This window comes from Pan paniscus, chromosome 5 (assembly GCF_029289425.2).
Source record: "Pan paniscus chromosome 5, NHGRI_mPanPan1-v2.0_pri, whole genome shotgun sequence".
Lineage (NCBI taxonomy): Eukaryota > Metazoa > Chordata > Mammalia > Primates > Hominidae > Pan > Pan paniscus.
Genome location: NC_073254.2, coordinates 91,152,902 through 91,162,819, shown reverse-complemented (window position 1 = coordinate 91,162,819; position 9,918 = coordinate 91,152,902). Strand labels below are relative to the sequence as shown.

General features: G+C 37.5%; 1 non-coding gene across 1 annotated transcript; it reads right to left on the bottom strand.

Moving 5' to 3' along the window:
* Window positions 1-293: 293 nt before the first annotated feature.
* On the bottom strand, window positions 294-400 carry LOC112440159 (U6 spliceosomal RNA). The gene has a single exon (XR_003028347.1). It is a non-coding gene; the product is annotated as a U6 spliceosomal RNA (small nuclear RNA).
* Between the last annotated feature and the right edge of the window lie 9,518 nt (window positions 401-9,918).

Sequence of the window (9,918 nt, the reverse complement as noted above, 5' to 3'; positions counted from 1 at the left end):
GGGTTCATATATTTTTAGGATAGTTAGTTTTTCTTGTTGAATCGAACTCTTTGCCATTTTGTAATGCCCTTCTTTGTCTTTTTTTATCCTTTGTTGGTTAAAGTATGTTTTGTCTGAAATTAGAATAGCAACCCTTGCTTTTTTCTGTTTTTCATTTCTTTGGTAGATTTCTCTGCATCCCTTTACTTTGAGCCTGTGGATGTCACTGGATGCGAGATGGGTCTCTTGAAGACAGCATCCATTGGGTTTTGCTTCTTTATCTAACTTGTCTCTCTGTGCCTTTTAATTAGGAAAAAAAAATGGAATGCTTCATGAGTTTGGCTGTCATTCTTGTGCAGGGGCCATACTAATCTTTTCTGTATTGTTCCAATTTTAGTATATGTGCTGCCAAAGCGAGCACTACTGAAATGGTTTTTAAAGTTGCCTTAACATCCCCTGCTTCCCTCTATCCATTCACAAAGGAAGATGTGCTCCTTCTCTGGTTGAAAGACTACTCATCAAAATAGAATCTTTATTCCACTTTCTTCTGATTTCACATAAAATTGGCTCCAGCAATATTCCCTCACCCTCCTTTATTTCCACTTAAACCTTTAAATGTAGTCAGCCTTTGAATGTAGTCAGGATTTTCCTTCAGAGAAAACAAGCAACCTGCGTAAAACAGACTATCCATTCATGCTCATCCAAGTCTCTTCTAAGTGTCGATTACACTTGATGCCATTCACTTCTCAATGTATTGCATTTTGCCCTTTGTTCCCACTAACCCACTTAACTTAAACTAACCCACTATTATCTCCTGATTATTAGATACAATTTCTGTTTTTAATCTCACTGGATGGTGCTGTCCTGTTGTCCCCCTTGATTTTTATCTTTCCTTCTCATCCTTTTTCACTAACTCTTAAATGTTATGGTTCTCCAGGGTTTGCTTCAGACCCTCTCTTTGAATGTGACCTTCTTGAGTGGTCACATTCATTTTACAGTTTGTGTCTCCATGTTGATAACTTGTAGAGTTAACTAATCTCTAACTCTGTCTCAGACTCGCCCACAGGTGTCTTTCTTATAAACAGCTAAAAACATGGAATAAAACAGATAAAGACATGGATATTACTATATCTGGGGAGGATACAAGGTCCTCCTTGGGATGGGCAATGTGGACCCTGCTTGTCTCTCTGGCCACATCTCCTTCTAACTCCAGCAACTCCCAAACATGTGATATTGTTCCTAGTCCTGTGCCTTTGCTCATGCTAACCATTATGCTTGTAACACCCTCACCCACCCCACTGCATTCCTTTCTTGGAATGACTAAGCATTCCTATCTCTCCAGGCTGGGCTAGGTGCCTTCCCGCATTCCCCATCCTCTGTAGCAACATCTCTCAAAGCATTGACTAATACTGTATTAAAACCATCTCTTTGTGAATTAGCTCTTGCCCTTTATCTGTGAGGTTCCTCAGGGCAGATGTTGGGTCTTATCGATCTTATTCTCAGTACCAAGCACAGGGTCTGTCATATTAAAAAGTGCTCAACAAACAGCTGTTTAACTGAACTGGTAATTGCATTGACTATATTAGGCTCTAAGAAAAACTAAGGAAACAAGAGATAGTTTCCCCCTATTCTTTTGCAGGCATAAAACCACACAATAAAAGCCCTACCAGACAATTTTCACATGTGAATCCATCTGTTTTGTGAGTATACTCTGGAGGTGTTTGCTTCAGATCAAATCAGGCTATAAAAAGAGAACTGAATCTTGATCAGGGGTTGCCAGAGTATGGCCTTCTTTAGAGCTAAATGACAGCTCTAGTTATAGATTTTGTTTCTAAGGATGACATTGGTGCTGCAGTACATTACAACAGGAATGCATCAGTGTGAGAGCATTTATGATTCTTTCCTTTCCCCCTCAGCATAAAAATAGCTTGTCCCTCTAGGAAAGATAGCCTGACTTTATTAATGAAAGTGAAATTCTTCCTAAGGCCCTAACAGTATATTTAAAATGAATAGAAAGCACCACCAATGACAGGTAAGATGAATTTTGCCCAAATTGTCCTGGAGCCCTTTCCTATATATTTTGGAGAATATGAAATAAATACATGGGTTACCGTATCTTCTGAAAAGATATTGAGGACACATTTCTTTACTCTGACTTTCCTATATGTATTTCATTCTATACTTACACAACTTAAAGTTACTGTTCTGAGAAGTGGTTTCCGGTTTTCCCAATGAGAAGTAAAAATGAGTTCTTAAACCAGAAATAAAACTTTCATAAAGTCACTTTAAGGGTTTATATTGTATCCCCCAGCAACTTGTGATTAATAGATTGCATGTTTAACATTAATATCCATGTTAAAAGAGATCTCTGGTTACCTAACACAATTTCTTTATTCCTTTTAGCAACATAGTTCAATTCTTAAAATACAAGTGTTATTAAAAACATCTCAAATCTTGCCTTGCCTTGCTTTTTTCTAGACAATTGTATAAACTTGAAAGCACCAAGTAGCTATTACATCTTCCATTTTTACTTCTTGGACTTAGACTGTTTTACTTCCTATGAAGCAAATGCCTTTGATATATATACACTTTGATAATAACTGGTAACATTATCTGACCTTAAAGGTTATTGGTAGAGATGAACATATTATAATGTTTTCTTATTTCTAAAAAAAAAAATACATCCTGACTTCATAGCTTATAATTTTGCCCATATCAGATATGAATGTAAGAAAAGCTATACAACCTATAATTTCTGTTTTTGATAATAGAGGATTATAAAACCTGTTCAGAATTTATCCTCATTCTGTAAGAATGTGCCCTATTCCAAGAGACATTTCAGAACATCAATTACTATGCATGCAGTAATTTTGAGATATTATTTATAATTCCTTAAAATGAAACTAAGATATTTCTACTCTAACCAGTTTTAAATAAGGATCCGTCAGTTAATCCAGGACTAGTACTACATGAAATTGTCAGAAAAAAAAATGTGTCTATTTTTTCAGGGAGAGAGGATCAGTGGTTTACATCAGATTCTCATTGTTCTCATTGTGATTAACAAAAGGCTAAATTCCACTGAAATAAGTAAAGCCTGCTCGTAGATATTCTTCCTTCTATCCTTTCTTTCATTTCTTCCAGTATCTTCTAGATTCAAAATTCACTGGAAAGTACATTGAACTAGAAGTCACAAAACCCAGGAGCTACTTCCAATTCTATTATTTACTAACCATGTGGCTTTGGGCAAATAGCATTTCTCTTAGCGTTAGTTCTCTTATCCTAAAATATAGATAATAATGCCCTACAGTTCCCCACCAAATGGGGAGGGCATAGCCTGAGTTATCAGAAACCAATAGCCGATTCCCCTTTCCTGAATGGAGATAAACATAACAATAAATCAACATAATAATTAGAATGTAAAAGAAGAAATCACTTTCATAGTTAAGACATTTTAAAATTTCACTCATCAGTTATGTAATGAAAAAGATGTCAAATCAGGAAAGGAAAAAATGTGATTTATTTTGTCAGTGGGGAGGACAGACACCCTGATTGCCAACCATGCCGGTTCAGAGTGACAGCCCTGGAAGGCTGCTCTCGGATAGTCATTCCTGTCAGCATTCTCACTGACATTCTTTATAAGATACATTTTGCTACCATTACATTAAATTTACCTTATGTTATAAATGATGGGAAAGTTTTTGTCTTAAAAATAGTCACTCCATCTGTATTCTGAAATTATTCTATTTCATCGCCATTGTTTATTGTGCTGTCTCAACCATGCACTGTAGTCCATTCCATATGGGACACATCAGAGTAGCAATCTTTTTGATGGTTCAAACCTCAAATAAAATAATGTATGCATAAAGATCCCTAAAGTATTTAGTTTAAGTGTTCTTGCACAAAATTCAACAATTTCTGAGTGATGCTTTTTCTCCCATTTTCTTCCTTCTCTTTCTCTCTCTCACTCATCCTCTCAATAACAGACAACAACAAAAAATCAATATAATAATAACTAGCTGTTAGTCTATTTTGTGTTGCTATAAAGGAATACCTGAGATTGGATAATTTATGAAGAAAAGAAGTTTATTTGGCTCATGGTTATGCAGGCTGTGCAAGCATGGCACCAGCATCTGCTGGGCTTCGGATGAGGCTTCAGGAAGCGTTTACTCATGGAAGAAGGCAAAAGGGGAACAAATGTGTCCCATGGTGAGAGAGGAGGAGGTGCCAGGCTCTTTAAACAACCAGCTTTCACATGAACAAATAGAGTGAGAACTCTCATTCATTACCATGGGGAAGGCACCAACCCATTCATGAGGGATCCGCCCGCATGACCAAAACAACTCCCATTAGGCTCCCACCCCAACATTGGGGACCACGTTTCAACGTGACATTGGGAAGGGAACAAATTTCCAAACTATATCACTAGCGTATAGTAGAACTTACTATCTGCCAACCATTCCACTCTACGCTAATAAACATATTTATTACATTAATGGATTCATGATTAATGTATTATTTCATTTAATGTTCTTTACAACCCTATGAGGTAGGTACTATTAATAATCCATTTTAAAGCCAAGGAAACTGAAGCACAGAGAGGCTAAGCCATTCTTGACATAAATGCTAAGTGATGGAGCTAAAATTAAAACTCTAGATATTAGGCTTCTGAGTCTCAAGCATCAAACACAATGTAATGAATGTGAAATAAGGATAGGACACTAGCATTCTTTCAGTTGTCAACAAGTATTTCTTGAGTGTGTAGAAAGTGGTAGATCCTGTCCTATGGTGCTGGAACTATGAAGGTAAGTAAGATGTAATCCCAGCTCTCAAGAAGCTTATAGTCTATTTCTGTGCTGTCCAATATGGTAGCCCCAAACCACCATATAGTTACTTTAATTTAAATTTAAGGAATTTTAATAAATAATTTAAATTAAATATTTATAATTTACACTTAAGATATAAATTATGATAAACTAGACTAAACCAATTTAATTGAATATAATTAAAATTAAATAAAACTTAAAATTTAGTTTTTGGTCATACTAGCCATATTTTGGATGCTTAATAGCCACATGTGACTAGCGGCTGCCACACTAGACAGCACAGATTAGAACATTTTCATCATTACAGCATGTTCTATAGGAAGTGCTGGGTGTGCTTGTGTAGGGGTAGGGGGATCAAGTAAACAGGGAACTTTTCAGTAGCTTGTATCAGCGCTATGCAGAGTGACAGGGTGCCTTAGGAGCACAGAAAAGGGGACACCTGACTCAAGCCACAGGACTTAGAAGTAGAAATGCTTTTCAGTGCAGGTGAATAGATCTAAGCCAAGATCCAGAAGGTTAAGTGAGAATTAGGCAGGCAAAGTGAGGGAATGGATATTTTAGGCAGAGGTAAGATGTTTCTTAGCTATTTTTTAGCATGACTCTTCCAGAGCAAATATTTGGTACTTAAGTACTATTCCCAAAGAATCTGAAATATTAAGGCAAAAATACCTGAGAGCCCAGGATGGAAATGGGTCATGGGATGGGGAAAGGAAACGCCCATTCTCATCCTGATGTTTTATACTCTGCCCTACAGCAATGCTGAGCTGCCAGGAAACAGGCACAGTCTCCTCCAGCTTTTATCAGGCAGCCGCATTAATCAGAGACTTTCAACTATCATTCCATACCACAGCAATGTGAAATGCTCCAGGCTGTCACCTAGTCCTTTCAGGGTAGTTTCTCTTTATTTTATTTTAGTCCCATTTCTTAAAATGTAGGGACTGTCAGAATGCAGTGACAATTATGAGAATTTCAAAGGTGACTTTGCCTACCAAGCCCAGTTCCTAACAGCCTGATGGAGTGGATCATATCACTCATTATTTTCATGAGGAAGAATGCTGTAGTGTGGCGATTTACAGAAAAGGTTATTGAATATTGAGGTAATAATATTGTAACTTTTCCTCCACATTTCAAGGGCATAAGTTGGAAACTGTCATTAATATGGTAAAATCATAGATATTAACAAGGGTTTAATAAGTTATACACACACACAAAAATCCACTCTCAAAGGAATACATTCAGAAGAATACTATTCATTAATTCATTGGCAAAGGATTATATGAATTCAAAAAGGAATTAAAACTGAATGACTTATGAGACTAAGTAGGAAGATATACAAATTTTCACTTTTAGGCCATCAATTTTCATTTTTCTGAGTTGAATAAGACTAAGGGGATTTTTGACTGAAAATAAACTTGGACATACAGGTTTGTCTTAACCTAAATTGGCCCCATGTTTTCTTTAATCTTTATTTACCTAGAAAGGCCCATGACTCTTTTTTCAAATTAGATTCTGTTTTTTTTCTTCTTACATAAAAAGACAACAGGAGAGGGAAGGCAGGGATAATTTCTGGGATCAAATATTTAAATTTTGTTGTCTCCTGAAGTGTTTTTATTTCATAAATAGCCTCAGTGTGTGCCTCTGTAGTTATTGTTTCAGCCTACTGTTCTACAAACCAGAAGTAACCTCAACCATAAAACTCAGTATATTTATTATTATTTAATATTTTAATACATTATTTAGCAAACGCATTCCATTTGTTAAACTTTTGTAGTACACAGAGCAGTATCCTATTTATCACCCTGGATCCACACAAGAGCCCTTTAATGTAGGCAAAACAATTAGCATTGCTGCCATTTTAGCAAAGAGAAAGTCTTGCTAGATTGAGAGAAAGTCTCAGCTAGGCTAAAATCGTGGCCCAAGATCATGGAACTGGTCCTCAAACACAGTCTCAAGATTCAGTGCTCTTTTCACTTTGAGCCAATAAATCTGGGGAAATAGAAGAGCAACTAAACTAATAACTGTCATTCAAGGTCAGTCTGTTCATCTTAATTAACACAGGCTGGGAAGGCACAATCATTGATGGGTTCCTCTCCTTGAAGTTACATTATTGACCTAGCTGGTTGTGATAGTGATTGGAAAAACAGAAACTAGCTCTAACGAGAAATATGTAACCTGGGTACAAATGAGTGGTGGCTCTGGAAACTCCAGCAAAGGCACGTACTCTGCAGTGGAAGCATGAGAAGGGAATGCTGGGGTGGGAAGGAGCACTGTAAGCCTGGAAAAGCAGCAGCACACATTTCTGATACTATTCCAAGGCTCTCATCCTTCTACTACAAGAGGAGGCATTGGTGACGCTATTGATTAAGAGAAGAGCACAATGGAGCTGGAAAATGCCATAGAAATAATTTCTTTCAACCTCTTAATAAAGAAAGAAATGGATTTAAACATGTTCTTCACCACCCCAGTGTCCCACAGCTTGACAAAGCCAGGACTAGAACCAATATCCTCAAACTGCAAGTGCAATGCTTTTTAACAGAGACTTTAATTCAGCATTAACCAAACTGTTCCATACAGCTTGAATATCCTGTGAGATGTGAACAGATACTTCTATAAATAAAGAAAACAAATAAATAAGGAAGGTTAGGCTTCCACATGCAAATAAGTTTGGGAAATGCAGTTAATCACTATTTTAAAACTTTATTTACTGTAAAAATTCTCAGAACCTTTACATGATAATATGCGCTATGTATTTTTAAGGGCAGCAGATATATTATGTATGATTTCCCCAATTTCTTTTTTACCATAGAACATTTCTTTGAGGAAAATCCTACTACTATCTATATCACAGGATATTACATTTCCACAGAGTATAGTTTGGGAAAAGCAGGTCTAATGTTATGAAATGTTCTCAATGGACTTTCCAGAGTTCATCTGAGTGAGTTTTCATGTTTTTTTTGTTTTAATGTTTGAAAATAGGGAATAAAAAGAAATAGTCTCAGCTTCTGGCAGCACAACTCTCTTTCTACAAAGAACTAGAAAATAATTTTATTAAATGTCTAGGCTCAAAGAAAGTAAGAACAGTCTTCAAGGGAGTCCTCCACTTCTAAAAAATACCATGAGCTAAAACCTGAGCACTGGGCCATATGTACATGCAAGTGCATGCACACAAATACATGCGCACACATGCGTGCACACACACACACACTCCTAGGAGAAAGGAAGGCAGGGATGCCCTAAAGAAAAAGGCTGATATCGGCACGACACTCAGGAGAATAAGCCTTGACACAGAGGCAATAAGGACAAGCTGAACCTGAGGCTGAATTAAATTGAATTAAATTACAGAACCAGTGAAGATGCTAAATGGTAGCATATTCTGGCATCTAGCAGAAGCAAAAGTAAATTTTCGAAAAAGAAAAATATCCTCAATATAAGTCTTAGAATCACCGCAGGTTTGGATAGACCAGTTGTGGGCTCAAATCAGAATCACTGAACATAAGGAAACAAATAAGCATGAATGAAAGGCAGCAAGGAAAAAAAAAAAGATTTCGGTCTCCAAGAATTTCATATACAACAATTATAAGAAAAATATTATAAAATAATTATGTAAGCAACATTTTTTTAGAAAACATAAAAGAATGGACTTCCACTTCCAGGAAGACAAAGTAGGACATACTTTTCCTTACTATTTTCACTAAGTACAACTAAAACCCCAAGCCATTATACAACAAACATAAGAAGCCTATAAAAGGTAGAGAAAAGGAAGCAAACCAGCTAAAAATCACGGGACCCAAGAAACAATAAGCCCCATGTGGTTTTTTTGCTTCATATATTCCAGGCTTTGAGCTAACGAATCCAGCAACCCAGATACACCAGTGGGTACAGATAAGAAAAAAGTTCCAACAAAATCTGATTTCTGTAGCCAATAGTCCAGCAAAGGAGCAGCCTATCAAGACAGAAAACTTCTAGATGATAACTACTCTATCCCTGTCAAACACCACAGGAAAACAGTGTGGCCCCATACCCAACCACACCAACAAAGGACAAGTAGGGCCTAGACTTCTACCTTCCAGTGTTGTTATGAGGCCCCCAAACACTCCCTCCAGAGTGATGTTAGAGATGACTAAGTAGGGAAACAGGCTTTTATCCCCATTAGCCAATAACAATTTCCTTACCCATGGTGCTAGTGGAAACCACATATCATCCTAGACTTCTGTCCACACCCAGTAGTAGCAAGATACCATTCTGAATCCCCACTGATACGGTGTCAGAATAGGCCTAGTGGAGAATTAAGATTTTTTTCACCATCACAGTGGTGATGGGGCCACAGCCACTATGGTGTTAGCAGAGATCACGTGGGAAGCCAGAACTACCACTCACTCCTAGCAGTAATGAGAAGCTTCACTATTGCTGTCAAAGGAAACTGTGTGGGAAACCTGGACTTTTATTTCAACATGTTTTTAACAAAGAAACATCCCTCCCTTTCCCTACTGGAGTGGTATTAGAAGGGAAAAATCACATCTTACTTATATGGGAGAAACAAGTAGAATGACAGCAGATTTCTTATGAGAAATCATAGGAGCCAGAGGAAAAAGTAGCAGAATGTTTTTTCAACTGCTGAAAGGAAGTGTCAACTGAGAATCCTAACTAGCAAAAATATACTTCAGTAATAGAGAGAAAATCAAGACATTCTCAAATGAAGGAAATGAAGAAAAACTAAGAAAATCTGTCACCAGCAGACCTACCCCATATGAAAAGCTAATTAAAATTCACTGTGGCTGGGCACGGTGGCTCATGCCTGTAATCCCAGCACTTTGGGAGGCCGAGGTGGGTGGATCACCTGAGGTCAGGAGTTCGAGACCAGCCTGGCCAACATGGCAAAACCCCGTCTCTACTAAAAATACAAAAATTAGCCAGGTGTGGTAGCATGTGCCTGTAGTCCCAGCTACTCGGGAGGCTGAGGTAGGAGAATCTCTCGAACCTGGGAGACAGAGGTTACAGGGAGCCAAGACCGCACCACTGCACTCCAGCCTGGGTGACAGAGCGAGACACCATCTCAAAAAAAAATTTAAAAAAAAATTCACTGAACAGAAAGAAGACAATAAAAGAAGGAAACTTG